Raw genomic sequence first — 20,776 nt, forward strand, 5'->3', positions numbered from 1 at the left:
GAAGCCCTTGGCCTTGAAGGGTGTTATTTCAAACTTATCGAAATAACAGCCCGTCGTCGTTCGATCGAGGTCGAACCTTTCTTTTTTGATGGCGAAGTCCCTTGGCCTTGAAGGGTGTTATTTCGAACTTATCAAAATAACAGCCCGTCGTCGTTCAATCGAGGTCGAAACTTTCTTTTTTGATGGCGAAGGTCCTTGGCCTTGAAGGGTGTTATTTCGAACTTATCAAAATGACAGCCCGTCGTCGCTGATCGAGGTCGAACCTTTCCTTTTTTTATGGCGACGGTCCTTGTCTTTGAAGGGTGTTATATCGAACTTATCGAAATAACAGCCCGTCGTCATTCGATCGAGGTCGAACCTTTCTTTTTTGATGGCGAAGGCCCTTGGCCTTGAAGGGTGTTATTTCAAAATTATCGAAATAACAGCCCGTTGTCGTTCGATCAAGGTCGAACCTTTCTTTTTTGATGGCGAAGGCCCTTGCCCTTGAAGGGTGTTTTTTCGAACTTATCGAAACAACAGCCCGTCGTCGTTCTATCGAGGTCGAACCTTTATTTTTTATTGGCGAAGGCCCTTGCCCTTGAAGGGTGTTTTTTCGAACTTATCAAAACAACAGCCCGTCGTCGTTCTATCGAGGTCGAACCTTTAATTTTTAATGGCGAAGGCCCTTGGCCTTGAAGGATGTTATTTCGTAATTATCGAAATAACAGCCTGTCGTCGTTCGATCAAGGTCGAACCTTTCTTTTTTGATGGCGAAGGCCCTTGGCCTTGAAGGGTGTTATTTCAAACTTATCGAAATAACAGCCCGTCGTCGTTCGATCGAGGTCGAACCTTTCTTTTTTGATGGCGAAGTCCCTTGGCCTTGAAGGGTGTTATTTCGAACTTATCAAAATAACAGCCCGTCGTCGTTCAATCGAGGTCGAAACTTTCTTTTTTGATGGCGAAGGTCCTTGGCCTTGAAGGGTGTTATTTCGAACTTATCGAAATAACAGCCCGTCGTCGTTCGATCGAGGTCGAACCTTTACTTTTTTTATGGCGAAGGTCCTTGTCTTTGAAGGGTGTTATAACGAACTTATCGAAATAACAGCCCGTCGTCATTCGATCGAGGTCGAACCTTTCTTTTTTGATGGCGAAGGTCCTTGGCCTTGAAGGGTGTTATTTCGAACTTATCGAAATAATAGCCCGTCGTCGTTCGATCGAGGTCGAACCTTTCTTTTTTTATGGCGAAGGACCTTGTCCTTGAAGGGTGTTATTTTGAACTTATCGAAATAACAGCCCATCATCGCTTGATCGAGGTCGAACCATTCTTTTTTTATGGCGAAGGACCTTGTCCTTGAAGGGTGTTATTTTGAACTTATCGAAATAACAGCCCGTCATCGCTTGATCGAGGTCGAACCTTTCTTTTTTAATTGCGAAGGCCCTTGGCCTTAAAGGGTGTTATATGGAACTTATCGAAATAACAGCCCGTCGTCGTTATATCGAGGTCGAACCTTTATTTTTTAATGGCGAAGGCCCTTGGCCTTGAAGGGTGTTATTTCAAAATTATCAAAATAACAGCCCGTCATCGTTCGATCAAGGTCGAACCTTTCTTTTTTGATGGCGAAGGCCCTTGCCCTTGAAGGGTGTTTTTTCGAACTTATCGAAATAACAGCCCGTCATTGCTCGATCGAGGTCGAACCTTTCTTTTTTAATAGCGAAGGCCTGTGCCCTTGAAGGGTGTTTTTTTGAACTTATCGAAATAACAGCCAGTCGTCGTTCTATCGAGGTCGAACCTTTATCTTTTAATGGCGAAGGCCCTTGGCCTTGAAGGGTGTTATTTCAAAATTATCGAAATAACAGCCCGTCGTCGTTCGATCAAGGTCGAATCTTTCTTTTTTTATGGCGAAGGCCCTTGCCCTTGAAGGGTGTTTTTTCGAACTTATCGAAACAACAGCCCATCGTCGTTCTATCGAGGTCGAACCTTTATTTTTTATTGGCGAAGGCCCTTGCCCTTGAAGGGTGTTTTTTCGAACTTATCGAAACAACAGCCCGTCGTCGTTCTATCGAGGTCGAACCTTTATTTTTTAATGGCGAAGGCCCTTGGCCTTGAAGGGTGTTATTTCGAAATTATCGAAATAACAGCCCGTCGTCGTTCGATCAAAGTCGAACCTTTCTTTTTTGATGGCGAATGCCCTTGGCCTTGAAGGGTGTTATTTCGAACTTATCGAAATAACAGCCCGTCGTCGTTCGATCGAGGTCGAACCTTTCTTTTTTGATGGCGAAGTCCCTTGGCCTTGAAGGGTGTTATTTTGAACTTATCGAAATAACAGCCCGTCGTCGTTCAATCGAGGTCGAAACTTTCTTTTTTGATGGCGAAGGTCCTTGGCCTTGAAGGGTGTTATTTCGAACTTATCGAAATAACAGCCCATCATCGCTCGATCAAGGTCGAACCTTTCTTTTTTAATTGCGAAGGCCCGTGCCCTTGAAGGGTGTTTTTTCGAACTTATCGAAATAACAACCAGTCGTCGTTCTATCGAGGTCGAACCTTTATTTTTTAATGGCGAAGGCCCTTGGGCTTGAAGGGTGTTATTTCAAAATTATCGAAATAACGGCCCGTCGTCGTTCGATCAAGGTCGAACCTTTCTTTTTTGATGGCGAATGCCCTTGCCCTTGAAGGGTGTTTTTTCGAACTTATCGAAACAACAGCCCGTCGTCGTTCTATCGAGGTCGAACCTTTTTTTTTAATGGCGAAGGCCCTTGGCCTTGAAGGGTGTTTTTTCGAAATTATCGAAATAACAGCCCGTCGTCGTTCGATCAAGGTCGAACCTTTCTTTTTTGATGGCGAAGGCCCTTGGCCTTGAAGGGTGTTATTTCGAACTTATTGAAATAACAGCCCGTCGTCGTTCGATCGAGGTCGAACCTTTCTTTTTTGATGGAGAAGGCCCTTGCCCTTGCAGGGTGTTTTTTCTAACTTATCGAAATAACAGCCCGTCATCGCTCGATCGAGGTCGAACCTTTCTTTTTTAATTGCGAAGGCCCGTGCCCTTGAAGGGTGTTTTTTCTAACTTATCGAAATAATAGCCAGTCGTCGTTCTATCGAGGTCGAACCTTTATTTTTTAATGGCGAAGGCCCTTGGCCTTGAAGGGTGTTATTTCAAAATTATCAAAATAACAACCCGTCGTCGTTCGATCAAGGTCGGACCATTCTTTTTTTTATGGCGAAGGCCCTTGCCCTTAAAGGGTGTTTTTTCGAACTTATCAAAATAACAGCCCGTCGTCGTTCTATCGAGGTCGAACCTTTATTTTTTAATGGCGAAGGCCCTTGTCCTTGAAGGGTGTTATTTTGAAATTATCGAAATAACAGCCCGTCGTCGTTCTATCGAGGTCGAACCTTTCTTTTTTGATGGAGAAGGCCCTTGGCCTTGAAGGGTGTTATTTCGAATTTATTAAAATAACAGCCCGTCGTCGTTCGAACGAGCTCGAACCTTTCTTTTTTGATGGAGAAGTCCTTTGGCCTTGAAGGGTGTTATTTCGAACTTATCGAAATAACAGCCCATCGTCGTTTGATCGAGGTCGAACCTTTCTTTTTTGATGGCGAAGGCCCTTGGCCTTGAAGGGTGTTATTGCGAACATATCAAAATAATAGCCCATCATCGTTCGATCGAGGTCGAACCTTTCTTTTTTAATGGCGAAGGCCCTCGGCCTTGAAGGGTGTTATTTCGAAATTATCGAAATAATAGCCCGTCGTCGTTCTATCGAGGTCGAACCTTTATTTTTTAATGGCGAAGGCCCTTGGCCTTGAAGGGTGTTATTTCAAAATTATCAAAATAACAGTCCGTCGTCGTTCGATCAAGGTCGAACCTTTCTTTTTTGATGGCGAAGGCCCTTGCCCTAGAAGGTTATTTTTTCGAACTTATCGAAACAACAGCCCATCGTCGTTTTATCGAGGTCGAACCTTTATTTTTTAATGGCGAAGGCCCTTGGCCTTGAAGGGTGTTATTTCGAAATTATCGAAATAATAGCCCGTCGTCGTTCGATCAAGGTCGAACCTTTCTTTTTTGATGGCGAAGGCCCTTGTCCTTGAAGGGTGTTATTTCGAACTTATCGAAATAATAGCCCATCATCGTTCGATCGAGGTCGAACCTTTCTTTTTTAATGGTGAAGGCCCTTGGCCTTGAAGGGTGTTATTTTGAACTTACTGAAACAACAACCCATCGTCGTTCGATCAAGGTCGAACCTTTCCTTTTTTTATGGCGAAGGTCCTTGGCCTTGAAGAGTGTTTTTTCGAACTTATCGAAATGACAGCCCGTCATCATTCGATCGAGGTCAAACCTTTCTTTTTTGATGGCGAAGGCCCTTGGCCTTGAAGGGTGTTATTTCAAACTTTTCAAAAAAATAGCCCGTCGTCGTTCGATCAAGGTCGAACCTTTCTTTTTTGATGGAGAATGCCGTTGGCCTTGAAGGGTGTTATTTCGAACTTATCAAAATATCAGCCCGTCGTCATTCGATCGAGGTTGAACTTTTCCTTTTAGATGGGGAAGGCCCTTGGCCTTGATGGGTGTTATTTTGAATTTATCGAAATGACAGCCCGTTGTCGTTCGATCGAGGTCGAACCTTTCCTTTTTTTTATGGCGAAGGTCCTTGTCCTTGAAGGGTGTTATATCGAACTTATCGAAATAACAGCCCGTCGTCGTTCGATCGAGGTAAAACCTTTCTTTTTTGATGGAGAAGGCCCTTGGCCTTGAAGGGTGTTATTTCGAACTTATCAAAATATCAGCCCGTCGTCATTCGATCGAGGTCGAACTTTTCCTTTTAGATGGGGAAGGCCCTTGGCCTTGATGGGTGTTATTTTGAATTTATCGAAATAACAGCCCGTCGTCGTTCGATTGAGGTCGAACCTTTCTTTTTTGATGGCAAAGGCCCTTGGCCTTGAAGGGTGTTATTTCGAACTTATCAAAATATCAGCCAGTCGGCGTTCGATCGAGGTTGAACTTTTCCTTTTTGATGGGGAATGCCCTTGGCCTTGAAGGGTGTTATATGGAACTTATCGAAATAACAGCGCGTAGTCGTTCGATCGAGGTCGAACCTTTCTATTTTGATGGCGAAGGACCTTGTCCTTGAAGGGTGTTGTTTTGAACTTATCGAAATAATAGCCGGTCATCGCTCGATCGAGGTCGAACCTTTCTTTTTCAATTGCGAAGGCCTGTGCCCTTGAAGGGTGTTTTTTCGAACTTATCGAAATAACAGCCCGTCGTCGTTCTATCGAGGTCGAACCTTTATTTTTTAATGGCGAAAGCCCTTGGCCTTGAAGGGTGTTATTTCAAAATTATCGAAATAATAGCCCGTCGTCGTTCGATCGAGGTCGAACCTTTCTTTTTTGATAGAGAAGGCCCTTGGCCTTGAAGGGTGTTATTTCGAACTTATCAAAATATCAGCCCGTTGTCATTCGATCGAGGTCGAACTTTTCCTTTTAGATGGGGAAGGCCCTTGGCCTTGATGGGTGTTATTTCGAATTATCGAAATAACAGATCGTCGTCGTTCGATCGAGGTCGAACCTTTCTTTTTTGATGGCGAAGGTCCTTGGCCTTGAAGGGTGTTATTTCGAACTTATCGAAATAATAGCCCGTTGTCGTTCGATCGAGGTCGAACCTTTCTTTTTTGACGGAGAAGACCCTTGGCCTTGAAGGGTGTTATTTCGAACTTATCAAAATATCAGCCAGTCGTCGTTCGATTGTGGTCGAACTTTTCCTTTTTGATGGGAAATGCCCTTGGCCTTGAAGGGTGTTATTTCGAACTTATCGAAATAACAGCCTGTAGTCGTTCGATCGAGGTCGAACCTTTCTTTTTTTATGGCGAAGGACCTTGTCCTTGAAGGGTGTTATTTCCAACTTATCGAAATAACAGCCCGTAGTCGTTCGATCGAGGTCGAACCTTTCTTTTTTGATGGCGAAGGTCCTTGGCCTTGAAGGGTGTTATTTCGAACTTATCGAAATAATAGCCCGTCGTCGTTCGATCGAGGTCGAACCTTTCTTTTTTGACGGAGAAGGCCCTTGGCCTTGAAGGGTGTTATTTCGAACTTATTGAAATAATAGCCCGTCGTCGTTCGATCGAGGTCGAACCTTTCTTTTTTGATGGCGAAGGCCCTTGCCCTTGCAGGGTGTTTTTTCTAACTTATCGAAATAACAGCCCGTCATCGCTCGATCGAGGTCGAACCTTTCTTTTTTAATTGCGAAGGCCCGTGCCCTTGAAGGGTGTTTTTTCTAACTTATCGAAATAATAGCCAGTCGTCGTTCTATCGAGGTCGAACCTTTATTTTTTAATGGCGAAGGCCCTTGGCCTTGAAGGGTGTTATTTCAAAATTATCAAAATAACAACCCGTCGTCGTTCGATCAAGGTCGGACCATTCTTTTTTTTATGGCGAAGGCCCTTGCCCTTAAAGGGTGTTTTTTCGAACTTATCAAAATAACAGCCCGTCGTCGTTCTATCGAGGTCGAACCTTTATTTTTTAATGGCGAAGGCCCTTGTCCTTGAAGGGTGTTATTTTGAAATTATCGAAATAACAGCCCGTCGTCGTTCTATCGAGGTCGAACCTTTCTTTTTTGATGGAGAAGGCCCTTGGCCTTGAAGGGTGTTATTTCGAATTTATTAAAATAACAGCCCGTCGTCGTTCGAACGAGCTCGAACCTTTCTTTTTTGATGGAGAAGTCCTTTGGCCTTGAAGGGTGTTATTTCGAACTTATCGAAATAACAGCCCATCGTCGTTTGATCGAGGTCGAACCTTTCTTTTTTGATGGCGAAGGCCCTTGGCCTTGAAGGGTGTTATTTCGAACATATCAAAATAAAAGCCCATCATCGTTCGATCGAGGTCGAACCTTTCTTTTTTAATGGCGAAGGCCCTCGGCCTTGAAGGGTGTTATTTCGAAATTATCGAAATAATAGCCCGTCGTCGTTCTATCGAGGTCGAACCTTTATTTTTTAATGGCGAAGGCCCTTGGCCTTGAAGGGTGTTATTTCAAAATTATCAAAATAACAGTCCGTCGTCGTTCGATCAAGGTCGAACCTTTCTTTTTTGATGGCGAAGGCCCTTGCCCTAGAAGGTTATTTTTTCGAACTTATCGAAACAACAGCCCATCGTCGTTTTATCGAGGTCGAACCTTTATTTTTTAATGGCGAAGGCCCTTGGCCTTGAAGGGTGTTATTTCGAAATTATCGAAATAATAGCCCGTCGTCGTTCGATCAAGGTCGAACCTTTCTTTTTTGATGGCGAAGGCCCTTGTCCTTGAAGGGTGTTATTTCGAACTTATCGAAATAATAGCCCATCATCGTTCGATCGAGGTCGAACCTTTCTTTTTTAATGGTGAAGGCCCTTGGCCTTGAAGGGTGTTATTTTGAACTTACTGAAACAACAACCCATCGTCGTTCGATCAAGGTCGAACCTTTCCTTTTTTTATGGCGAAGGTCCTTGGCCTTGAAGAGTGTTTTTTCGAACTTATCGAAATGACAGCCCGTCATCATTCGATCGAGGTCAAACCTTTCTTTTTTGATGGCGAAGGCCCTTGGCCTTGAAGGGTGTTATTTCGAACTTTTCAAAAAAATAGCCCGTCGTCGTTCGATCAAGGTCGAACCTTTCTTTTTTGATGGAGAATGTCGTTGGCCTTGAAGGGTGTTATTTCGAACTTATCAAAATATCAACCCGTCGTCATTCGATCGAGGTTGAACTTTTCCTTTTAGATGGGGAAGGCCCTTGGCCTTGATGGGTGTTATTTCGAATTTATCGAAATGACAGCACCTTTCTCACTAGTATCAGCGCTTTGGCACCATATACTAGAGAGAAAGGTGTTTCCCCGGTGCTTGATTTTGAAGTCGTCTGGTATGCCCACCGTCGTTCGATCGAGGTCAAACCTTTCTTTTTTGATGGAGAAGGCCCTTGTCCTTGAAGGGTGTTATTTCGAACTTATCAAAATATCAGCCCGTCGTCATTCGATCGAGGTCGAACTTTTCCTTTTAGATGGGGAAGGCCCTTGGCCTTGATGGGTGTTATTTTGAATTTATCGAAATAACAGCCCGTCGTCGTTCGATTGAGGTCGAACCTTTCTTTTTTGATGGCAAAGGCCTTTGGCCTTGAAGGGTGTTATTTCGAACTTATCAAAATATCAGCCAGTCGGCGTTCGATCGAGGTTGAACTTTTCCTTTTTGATGGGGAATGCCCTTGGCCTTGAAGGGTGTTATATGGAACTTATCGAAATAACAGCGCGTAGTCGTTCGATCGAGGTCGAACCTTTCTATTTTGATGGCGAAGGACCTTGTCCTTGAAGGGTGTTGTTTTGAACTTATCGAAATAATAGCCGGTCATCGCTCGATCGAGGTCGAACCTTTCTTTTTCAATTGCGAAGTCCTGTGCCCTTGAAGGGTGTTTTTTCGAACTTATCGAAATAACAGCCCGTCGTCGTTCTATCGAGGTCGAACCTTTATTTTTTAATGGCGAAAGCCCTTGGCCTTGAAGGGTGTTATTTCAAAATTATCGAAATAATAGCCCGTCATCGTTCGATCGAGGTCGAACCTTTCTTTTTTGATAGAGAAGGCCCTTGGCCTTGAAGGGTGTTATTTCGAACTTATCAAAATATCAGCCCGTTGTCATTCGATCGAGGTCGAACTTTTCCTTTTAGATGGGGAAGGCCCTTGGCCTTGATGGGTGTTATTTCGAATTATCGAAATAACAGATCGTCGTCATTCGATCGAGGTCGAACCTTTCTTTTTTGATGGCGAAGGTCCTTGGCCTTGAAGGGTGTTATTTCGAACTTATCGAAATAATAGCCCGTTGTCGTTCGATCGAGGTCGAACCTTTCTTTTTTGACGGAGAAGGCCCTTGGCCTTGAAGGGTGTTATTTCGAACTTATCAAAATATCAGCCAGTCGTCATTCGATTGTGGTCGAACTTTTCCTTTTTGATGGGAAATGCCCTTGGCCTTGAAGGGTGTTATTTCGAACTTATCGAAATAACATCCTATAGTCGTTCGATCGAGGTCGAACCTTTCTTTTTTTATGGCGAAGGACCTTGTCCTTGAAGGGTGTTATTTCGAACTTATCGAAATAACAGCCCGTAGTCGTTCGATCGAGGTCGAACCTTTCTTTTTTGATGGCGAAGGTCCTTGGCCTTGAAGGGTGTTATTTCGAACTTATCGAAATAATAGCCCGTCGTCGTTCGATCGAGGTCGAACCTTTCTTTTTTGACGGAGAAGGCCCTTGGCCTTGAAGGGTGTTATTTCGAACTTATTGAAATAACAGCCCGTCGTCGTTCGATCGAGGTCGAACCTTTCTTTTTTGATGGAGAAGGCCCTTGCCCTTGCAGGGTGTTTTTTCTAACTTATCGAAATAACAGCCCGTCATCGCTCGATCGAGGTCGAACCTTTCTTTTTTAATTGCGAAGGCCCGTGCCCTTGAAGGGTGTTTTTTCTAACTTATCGAAATAATAGCCAGTCGTCGTTCTATCGAGGTCGAACCTTTATTTTTTAATGGCGAAGGCCCTTGGCCTTGAAGGGTGTTATTTCAAAATTATCAAAATAACAACCCGTCGTCGTTCGATCAAGGTCGGACCATTCTTTTTTTTATGGCGAAGGCCCTTGCCCTTAAAGGGTGTTTTTTCGAACTTATCAAAATAACAGCCCGTCGTCGTTCTATCGAGGTCGAACCTTTATTTTTTAATGGCGAAGGCCCTTGTCCTTGAAGGGTGTTATTTTGAAATTATCGAAATAACAGCCCGTCGTCGTTCTATCGAGGTCGAACCTTTCTTTTTTGATGGAGAAGGCCCTTGGCCTTGAAGGGTGTTATTTCGAATTTATTAAAATAACAGCCCGTCGTCGTTCGAACGAGCTCGAACCTTTCTTTTTTGATGGAGAAGTCCTTTGGCCTTGAAGGGTGTTATTTCGAACTTATCGAAATAACAGCCCATCGTCGTTTGATCGAGGTCGAACCTTTCTTTTTTGATGGCGAAGGCCCTTGGCCTTGAAGGGTGTTATTTCGAACATATCAAAATAAAAGCCCATCATCGTTCGATCGAGGTCGAACCTTTCTTTTTTAATGGCGAAGGCCCTCGGCCTTGAAGGGTGTTATTTCGAAATTATCGAAATAATAGCCCGTCGTCGTTCTATCGAGGTCGAACCTTTATTTTTTAATGGCGAAGGCCCTTGGCCTTGAAGGGTGTTATTTCAAAATTATCAAAATAACAGTCCATCGTCGTTCGATCAAGGTCGAACCTTTCTTTTTTGATGGCGAAGGCCCTTGCCCTAGAAGGTTATTTTTTCGAACTTATCGAAACAACAGCCCATCGTCGTTCTATCGAGGTCGAACCTTTATTTTTTAATGGCGAAGGCCCTTGGCCTTGAAGGGTGTTATTTCGAAATTATCGAAATAATAGCCCGTCGTCGTTCGATCAAGGTCGAACCTTTCTTTTTTGATGGCGAAGGCCCTTGTCCTTGAAGGGTGTTATTTCGAACTTATCGAAATAATAGCCCATCATCGTTCGATCGAGGTCGAACCTTTCTTTTTTAATGGTGAAGGCCCTTGGCCTTGAAGGGTGTTATTTTGAACTTACTGAAACAACAACCCATCGTCGTTCGATCAAGGTCGAACCTTTCCTTTTTTTATGGCGAAGGTCCTTGGCCTTGAAGAGTGTTTTTTCGAACTTATCGAAATGACAGCCCGTCATCATTCGATCGAGGTCAAACCTTTCTTTTTTGATGGCGAAGGCCCTTGGCCTTGAAGGGTGTTATTTCGAACTTTTCAAAAAAATAGCCCGTCGTCGTTCGATCAAGGTCGAACCTTTCTTTTTTGATGGAGAATGCCGTTGGCCTTGAAGGGTGTTATTTCGAACTTATCAAAATATCAGCCCGTCGTCATTCGATCGAGGTTGAACTTTTCCTTTTAGATGGGGAAGGCCCTTGGCCTTGATGGGTGTTATTTCGAATTTATCGAAATGACAGCCCGTCGTCGTTCGATCGAGGTCGAACCTTTCCTTTTTTTTATGGCGAAGGTCCTTGTCCTTGAAGGGTGTTATATCGAACTTATCGAAATAACAGCCCGTCGTCGTTCGATCGAGGTCAAACCTTTCTTTTTTGATGGAGAAGGCCCTTGGCCTTGAAGGGTGTTATTTCGAACTTATCAAAATATCAGCCCGACGTCATTCAATCGAGGTCGAACTTTTCCTTTTAGATGGGGAAGGCCCTTGGCCTTGATGGGTGTTATTTTGAATTTATCGAAATAACAGCCCGTCGTCGTTCGATTGAGGTCGAACCTTTCTTTTTTGATGGCAAAGGCCCTTGGCCTTGAAGGGTGTTATTTCGAACTTATCAAAATATCAGCCAGTCGGCGTTCGATCGAGGTTGAACTTTTCCTTTTTGATGGGGAATGCCCTTGGCCTTGAAGGGTGTTATATGGAACTTATCGAAATAACAGCGCGTAGTCGTTCGATCGAGGTCGAACCTTTCTATTTTGATGGCGAAGGACCTTGTCCTTGAAGGGTGTTGTTTTGAACTTATCGAAATAATAGCCGGTCATCGCTCGATCGAGGTCGAACCTTTCTTTTTCAATTGCGAAGGCCTGTGCCCTTGAAGGGTGTTTTTTCGAACTTATCGAAATAACAGCCCGTCGTCGTTCTATCGAGGTCGAACCTTTATTTTTTAATTGCGAAAGCCCTTGGCCTTGAAGGGTGTTATTTCGAACTTATCAAAATATCAGCCCGTCGTCGTTCTATCGAGGTCGAACCTTTCTTTTTTGATAGAGAAGGCCCTTGGCCTTGAAGGGTGTTATTTCGAACTTATCAAAATATCAGCCCGTTGTCATTCGATCGAGGTCGAACTTTTCCTTTTAGATGGGGAAGGCCCTTGGCCTTGATGGGTGTTATTTCGAATTATCGAAATAACAGATCGTCGTCGTTCGATCGAGGTCGAACCTTTCTTTTTTGATGGCGAAGGTCCTTGGCCTTGAAGGGTGTTATTTCGAACTTATCGAAATAATAGCCCGTCGTCGTTCGATCGAGGTCGAACCTTTACTTTTTGACGGAGAAGGCCCTTGGCCTTGAAGGGTGTTATTTCGAACTTATCAAAATATCAGCCAGTCGTCGTTCGATTGTGGTCGAACTTTTCCTTTTTGATGGGAAATGCCCTTGGCCTTGAAGGGTGTTATTTCGAACTTATCGAAATAACAGCCTGTAGTCGTTCGATCGAGGTCGAACCTTTCTTTTTTTATGGCGAAGGACCTTGTCCTTGAAGGGTGTTATTTCGAACTTATCGAAATAACAGCCCGTAGTCGTTCGATCGAGGTCGAACCTTTCTTTTTTGATGGCGAAGGTCCTTGGCCTTGAAGGGTGTTATTTCGAACTTATCGAAATAATAGCCCGTCGTCGTTCGATCGAGGTCGAACCTTTCTTTTTTGACGGAGAAGGCCCTTGGCCTTGAAGGGTGTTATTTCGAACTTATCAAAATATCAGCCAGTCGTTGTTCGATCGTGGTCGAACTTTGCCTTTTTGATGGGGAATGCCCTTGGCCTTGAAGGGTGTTATTTCGAACTTATCGAAATAACAGCCTGTAGTCGTTCGATCGAGGTCGAACCTTTCTTTTTTGATGGCGAAGGACCTTGTCCTTGAAGGGTGTTATTTCGAACTTATCGAAATATCAGCCAGTCGGCGTTCGATCGAGGTTGAACTTTTCCTTTTTGATGGGGAATGCCCTTGGCCTTGAAGGGTGTTATATGGAACTTATCGAAATAACAGCGCGTAGTCGTTCGATCGAGGTCGAACCTTTCTATTTTGATGGCGAAGGACCTTGTCCTTGAAGGGTGTTGTTTTGAACTTATCAAAATATCAGCCCGTTGTCATTCGATCGAGGTCGAACTTTTCCTTTTAGATGGGGAAGGCCCTTGGCCTTGATGGGTGTTATTTCGAATTATCGAAATAACAGATCGTCGTCGTTCGATCGAGGTCGAACCTTTCTTTTTTGATGGCGAAGGTCCTTGGCCTTGAAGGGTGTTATTTCGAACTTATCGAAATAATAGCCCGTCGTCGTTCGATCGAGGGCGAACCTTTCTTTTTTGACGGAGAAGGCCCTTGGCCTTGAAAGGTGTTATTTCGAACTTATCAAAATATCAGCCAGTCGTCGTTCGATCGTGGTCGAACTTTTCCTTTTTGATGGGGAATGTCCATGGCCTTGAAGGGTGTTATTTTGAACTTATCGAAATAACAGCATGTAGTCGTTCGATCGAGGTCGAACCTTTCTTTTTTGATGGCGAAGGACCTTGTCCTTGAAAGGTGTTATTTCGATAAGTTCGAAATAACAGCCCGTAGTCGTTCGATCGAGGTCGAACCTTTCTTTTTTGATGGTGAAGGTCCTTGGCCTTGAAGGGTGTTATTTCGAACTTATCGAAATAATAGCCCGTCATCGCTCGATCGAGGTCGAACCTTTCTTTTTTAACTGCGAAGGCCTGTGCCCTTGAAGGGTGTTTTTTCGAACTTATCGAAATAACAGCCCGTCGTCGTTCTATCGAGGTCGAACCTTTATTTTTTAATGGCGAAAGCCCTTGGCCTTGAAGGGTGTTATTTCAAAATTATCGAAATAATAGCCCGTCGTCGTTCGATCGAGGTCGAACCTTTCTTTTTTGATGGCGAAGGCCCTTGGCCTTGAAGGGTGTTATTTCGAACTTATCGAAATAATAGCCCATCATCGTTCGATCGAGGTCGAACCTTTCTTTTTTAATGGCGAAGGCCCTTGGCCTTGAAGGGTGTTATTCGAAATTATCAAAATAACAGCCCGTCATCGTTCGATCAAGGTCGAACCTTTCTTTTTTGATGGCGAAAGCCCTTGGCCTTGAAGGGTGTTATATCAAACTTATCGAAATAACAGCCTGTAGTCGTTCGATCGAGGTCGAACCTTTCTTTTTTGATGGCAAAGGACCTTGTCTTTGAAGGGTGTTATTTCGAACTTATCGAAATAATAGCCCATCATCGTTCGATCGAGGTCGAACCTTTCTTTTTTAATGGCGAAGGCCCTTGGCCTTGAAGGGTGTTATTTCGAAATTATCAAAATAACAGCCAGTCATCGTTCGATCAAGATCGAACCTTTCTTTTTTGATGGCGAAAGCCCTTGGCTTTGAAGGGTGTTATATCAAACTTATCGAAATAACAGCTCGTCGTCGTTCAATCAAGGTCGAACCTTTCTTTTTTGATGGCAAAAACCCTTGTCCTTTAAGGGTGTTATTTTGAACTTACTGAAACAACAACCCATCGTCGTTCGATCAAGGTCGAACCTTTCCTTTTTTTATGGCGAAGGTCCTTGCCCTTGAAGAGTGTTTTTTCGAACTTATCGAAATGACAGCCCGTCGTCATTCGATCGAGGTCAAACCTTTCTTTTTTGATGGCGAAGGCCCTTGGCCTTGAAGGGTGTTATTTCGAACTTATCAAAAAAATAGCCCGTCGTCGTTCGATCGAGGTCGAACCTTTCTTTTTTGATGGAGAATGCCATTGGCCTTGAAGGGTGTTATTTCGAACTTATCAAAATATCAGCCCGTCGTCATTCGATCAAGGTTGAACTTTTCCTTTTAGATGGGGAAGGCCATTGGCCTTGATGGGTGTTAGTTCGAATTTATCGAAATGACAGCCCGTCGTCGTTCGATCGAGGTCGAACCTTTCTTTTTTGACGGAGAAGGCCCTTGGCCTTGAAGGGTGTTATTTCGAACTTATCAAAATATCAGCCAGTCGTCGTTCGATCGTGGTCGAACTTTTCCTTTTTGATGGGGAATGCCCTTGGCCTTGAAGGGTGTTATTTTGAACTTATCGAAATAACAGCCTGTAGTCGTTCGATCGAGGTCGAACCTTTCTTTTTTGATGGCGAAGGACCTTGTCCTTGAAGGGTGTTATTTCGATAAGTTCGAAATAACAGCCCGTAGTTGTTCGATCGAGGTCGAACCTTTCTTTTTTGATGGTGAAGGTCCTTGGCCTTGAAGGGTGTTATTTCGAACTTATCGAAATAATAGCCCGTCGTCGTTCGATCGAGGTAGAACCTTTCTTTTTTGACGGAGAAGGCCCTTGGCCTTGAAGGGTGTTATTTCGAACTTATCAAAATATCAGCCAGTCGTCGTTCGATCGTGGTCGAACTTTTCCTTTTTGATGGGGAATGCCCTTGGCCTTGAAGGGTGTTATTTCGAACTTATCGAAATAACAGCCTGTAGTCGTTCGATCGAGGTCGAACCTTTCTTTTTTGATGGCGAAGGACCTTGTCCTTGAAGGGTGTTATTTCGAACTTATCGAAATAATAGCCCATCATCGTTCGATCGAGGTCGAACCTTTCTTTTTTAATGGCGAAGGCCCTTGGCCTTGAAGGGTGTTATTCGAAATTATCAAAATAACAGCCCGTCATCGTTCGATCAAGGTCGAACCTTTCTTTTTTGATGGCGAAAGCCCTTGGCCTTGAAGGGTGTTATATCAAACTTATCGAAATAACAGCCTGTAGCCGTTCGATCGAGGTCGAACCTTTCTTTTTTGATGGCGAAGGACCTTGTCCTTGAAGGGTGTTATTTCGAACTTATCGAAATAATAGCCCATCATCGTTCGATCGAGGTCGAACCTTTCTTTTTTAATGGCGAAGGCCCTTGGCCTTGAAGGGTGTTATTTCGAAATTATCAAAATAACAGCCCGTCATCGTTCGATCAAGATCGAACCTTTCTTTTTTGATGGCGAAAGCCCTTGGCCTTGAAGGGTGTTATATCAAACTTATCGAAATAACAGCTCGTCGTCGTTCAATCAAGGTCGAACCTTTCTTTTTTGATGGCAAAAACCCTTGTCCTTTAAGGGTGTTATTTCTAACTTACTGAAACAACAACCCATCGTCGTTCGATCAAGGTCGAACCTTTCCTTTTTTTATGGCGAAGGTCCTTGCCCTTGAAGATTGTTTTTTCGAACTTATCGAAATGACAGCCCGTCGTCATTCGATCGAGGTCAAACCTTTCTTTTTTGATGGCGAAGGCCCTTGGCCTTGAAGGGTGTTATTTCGAACTTATCAAAAAAATAGCCCGTCGTCGTTCGATCGAGGTCGAACCTTTCTTTTTTGATGGAGAATGCCCTTGGCCTTGAAGGGTGTTATTTCGAACTTATCAAAATATCAGCCCGTCGTCATTCGATCAAGGTTGAACTTTTCCTTTTAGATGGGGAAGGCCCTTGGCCTTGATGGGTGTTAGTTCGAATTTATCGAAATGACAGCCCGTCGTCGTTCGATCGAGGTCGAACCTTTCTTTTTTGACGGAGAAGGCCCTTGGCCTTGAAGGGTGTTATTTCGAACTTATCAAAATATCAGCCAGTCGTCGTTCGATCGTGGTCGAACTTTTCCTTTTTGATGGGGAATGCCCTTGGCCTTGAAGGGTGTTATTTTGAACTTATCAAAATAACAGCCTGTAGTCGTTCGATCGAGGTCGAACCTTTCTTTTTTGATGGCGAAGGACCTTGTCCTTGAAGGGTGTTATTTCGATAAGTTCGAAATAACAGCCCGTAGTCGTTCGATCGAGGTCGAACCTTTCTTTTTTGATGGCGAAGGCCCTTGGCCTTGAAGGGTGTTATTTCGAAATTATCAAAATAACAGCCCGTCATCGTTCGATCAAGATCGAACCTTTCTTTTTTGATGGCGAAAGCCCTTGGCCTTGAAGGGTGTTATATCAAACTTATCGAAATAACAGCTCGTCGTCGTTCAATCAAGGTCGAACCTTTCTTTTTTGATGGCAAAAACCCTTGTCCTTTAAGGGTGTTATTTCTAACTTACTGAAACAACAACCCATCGTCGTTCGATCAAGGTCGAACCTTTCCTTTTTTTATGGCGAAGGTCCTTGCCCTTGAAGATTGTTTTTTCGAACTTATCGAAATGACAGCCCGTCGTCATTCGATCGAGGTCAAACCTTTCTTTTTTGATGGCGAAGGCCCTTGGCCTTGAAGGGTGTTATTTCGAACTTATCAAAAAAATAGCCCGTCGTCGTTCGATCGAGGTCGAACCTTTCTTTTTTGATGGAGAATGCCCTTGGCCTTGAAGGGTGTTATTTCGAACTTATCAAAATATCAGCCCGTCGTCATTCGATCAAGGTTGAACTTTTCCTTTTAGATGGGGAAGGCCCTTGGCCTTGATGGGTGTTAGTTCAAATTTATCGAAATGACAGCCCGTCGTCGTTCGATCGAGGTCGAACCTTTCTTTTTTGACGGAGAAGGCCCTTGGCCTTGAAGGGTGTTATTTCGAACTTATCAAAATATCAGCCAGTCGTCGTTCGATCGTGGTCGAACTTTTCCTTTTTGATGGGGAATGCCCTTGGCCTTGAAGGGTGTTATTTTGAACTTATCAAAATAACAGCCTGTAGTCGTTCGATCGAGGTCGAACCTTTCTTTTTTGATGGCGAAGGACCTTGTCCTTGAAGGGTGTTATTTCGATAAGTTCGAAATAACAGCCCGTAGTCGTTCGATCGAGGTCGAACCTTTCTTTTTTGATGGTGAAGGTCCTTGGCCTTGAAGGGTGTTATTTCGAACTTATCGAAATAATAGCCCGTCGTCGTTCGATCGAGGTAGAACCTTTCTTTTTTGACGGAGAAGGCCCTTGGCCTTGAAGGGTGTTATTTCGAACTTATCAAAATATCAGCCAGTCGTCGTTCGATCGTGGTCGAACTTTTCCTTTTTGATGGGGAATGCCCTTGGCCTTGAAGGGTGTTATTTCGAACTTATCGAAATAACAGCCTGTAGTCGTTCGATCGAGGTCGAACCTTTCTTTTTTGATGGCGAAGGACCTTGTCCTTGAAGGGTGTTATTTCGAACTTATCGAAATAATAGCCCATCATCGTTCGATCGAGGTCGAACCTTTCTTTTTTAATGGCGAAGGCCCTTGGCCTTGAAGGGTGTTATTCGAAATTATCAAAATAACAGCCCGTCATCGTTCGATCAAGGTCGAACCTTTCTTTTTTGATGGCGAAAGCCCTTGGCCTTGAAGGGTGTTATATCAAACTTATCGAAATAACAGCCTGTAGCCGTTCGATCGAGGTCGAACCTTTCTTTTTTGATGGCGAAGGACCTTGTCCTTGAAGGGTGTTATTTCGAACTTATCGAAATAATAGCCCATCATCGTTCGATCGAGGTCGAACCTTTCTTTTTTAATGGCGAAGGCCCTTGGCCTTGAAGGGTGTTATTTCGAAATTATCAAAATAACAGCCCGTCATCGTTCGATCAAGATCGAACCTTTCTTTTTTGATGGCGAAAGCCCTTGGCCTTGAAGGGTGTTATATCAAACTTATCGAAATAACAGCTCGTCGTCGTTCAATCAAGGTCGAACCTTTCTTTTTTGATGGGGAAGGCCATTGGCCTTGATGGGTGTTAGTTCGAATTTATCGAAATGACAGCCCGTCGTCGTTCGATCGAGGTCGAACCTTTCTTTTTTGACGGAGAAGGCCCTTGGCCTTGAAGGGTGTTATTTCGAACTTATCAAAATATCAGCCAGTCGTCGTTCGATCGTGGTCGAACTTTTCCTTTTTGATGGGGAAGGCCATTGGCCTTGATGGGTGTTAGTTCGAATTTATCGAAATGACAGCCCGTCGTCGTTCGATCGAGGTCGAACCTTTCTTTTTTGACGGAGAAGGCCCTTGGCCTTGAAGGGTGTTATTTCGAACTTATCAAAATATCAGCCAGTCGTCGTTCGATCGTGGTCGAACTTTTCCTTTTTGATGGGGAATGCCCTTGGCCTTGAAGGGTGTTATTTCGAACTTATCAAAATATCAGCCCGTCGTCATTCGATCGAGGTTGAACTTTTCCTTTTTAGATGGGGAAGGCCATTGGCCTTGATGGGTGTTAGTTCGAATTTATCGAAATGACAGCCCGTCGTCGTTCGATCGAGGTCGAACCTTTCTTTTTTGACGGAGAAGGCCCTTGGCCTTGAAGGGTGTTATTTCGAACTTATCAAAATATCAGCCAGTCGTCGTTCGATCGTGGTCGAACTTTTCCTTTTTGATGGGGAATGCCCTTGGCCTTGAAGGGTGTTATTTCGAACTTATCGAAATAACAGCCTGTAGTCGTTCGATCGAGGTCGAACCTTTCTTTTTTGATGGCGAAGGACCTTGTCCTTGAAGGGTGTTATTTCGAACTTATCGAAATAATAGCCCATCATCGTTCGATCGAGGTCGAACCTTTATTTTTTAATGGCGAAGGCCCTTGGCCTTGAATGGTGTTATTTCGAAATTATCAAAATAACAGCCCGTCATCGTTCGATCAAGGTCGAACCTTTCTTTTTTGATGGCGAAAGCCCTTGGCCTTGAAGGGTGTTATATCAAACTTATCGAAATAACATCTCCTCGTCGTTCGATCGAGGTCGAACCTTTCTTTTTTGATGGCGAAGGACCTTGGCCTTGAAGGGTGTTATTTCGAACTTATCAAATATCAGCCCGTTGTCATTAGATCGAGGTCGAACTTTTCCTTTTAGATGGGGAAGGCCCTTGGCATTGATGGGTGTTATTTAGAATTATCGAAATAACAGCCCGTCGTCGTTCGATCGAGGTCGAACCTTTCTTTTTTGATGGCGAAGGTCCTTGGCCTTGAAGGGTATTATTTCGAACTTATCGAAATAATAGCCCGTCGTCGTTCGATCGAGGTCGAACCTTTCTTTTTTGACGGAGAAGGCCCTTGGCCATGAAGGGTGTTATTTCGAACTTATCAAAATATCAGCCAGTCGTCGTTCGATTGTGGTCGAACTTTTCCTTTTTGATGGGGAATGCCCTTGGCCTTGAAGGGTGTTATTTCAAACTTTTCAAAAAAATAGCCCGTCGTCGTTCGATCGAGGTCGAACCTTTCTTTTTTGATGGAGAATGCCCTTGGCCTTGAAGGGTGTTAATTCGAACTTATCAAAATATCAGCCCATCGTCATTCGATCGAGGTTGAACTTTTCCTTTTAGATGGGAAGGCCCTTGGCCTTGATGGGTGTTATTTCGAATTTATCGTAATAACAGCCCGTCGTCGTTCGATCGAGGTCGAACCTTTCTTTTTTGATGGCGAAGGACCTTGTCCTTGAAGGGTGTTATTTTGAACTTATCGAAATAACAGCCCGTCATCGCTCGATCGAGGTCCAACCTTTCTTTTTTAATTGCGAAGGCCCGTGCCCTTGAAGGGTGTTTTTTCGAACTTATCGAAATAACAGCACGTCGTCGTTCTATCGAGGTCGAACCTTTATTTTTTAATGGCGAAGGCCCTTGGCCTTGAAGGGTGTTTTTTTAAATTTATCGAAATAACAGCCCGTCGTCGTTCGATCAAGGTCGAACCTTTCTTTTTTGATGGCCAAGGCCCTTGCCCTTGAAGGGTGTTTTTTCGAACTTATCGAAACAACAGGCCGTTGTCGTTCTATCGAGGTCGAACCTTTATTTTTTAATGGCGAAGGCCCTTGGCCTTGAAGGGTGTTATTTCGAAATTATCGAAATAACAGCCCGTCGTCGTTTTATCGAGGTCGAACCTTTATTTTTTAATGGCGAAGGCCCTTGGCCTTGAAGGGTGTTATATGGAACTTATCAAAATAACAGCCCGTCGTCATTCGATCGAGGTCGAACCATTCTTTTTTGATGGCGAAGAACCTCGGCCTTGAAGGGTGTTATTTTGAACTTATTGAAATAACAACCCGTCGTCGTTCGATCAAGGTCGAACCGTTCCTTTTTTATGGGGAAGGTCCTTGGCCTTGTAGGGTGTTATTTCGAACTTATCGAAATAACAGCCCGTCATCTTTCGATCAAGGTCAAACCTTTCTTTTTTGATGGCGAAG

The sequence above is a fragment of the Nicotiana tabacum genome, chromosome 6 (genome assembly GCF_000715075.1).
Source record: "Nicotiana tabacum cultivar K326 chromosome 6, ASM71507v2, whole genome shotgun sequence".
NCBI lineage: Eukaryota > Viridiplantae > Streptophyta > Magnoliopsida > Solanales > Solanaceae > Nicotiana > Nicotiana tabacum.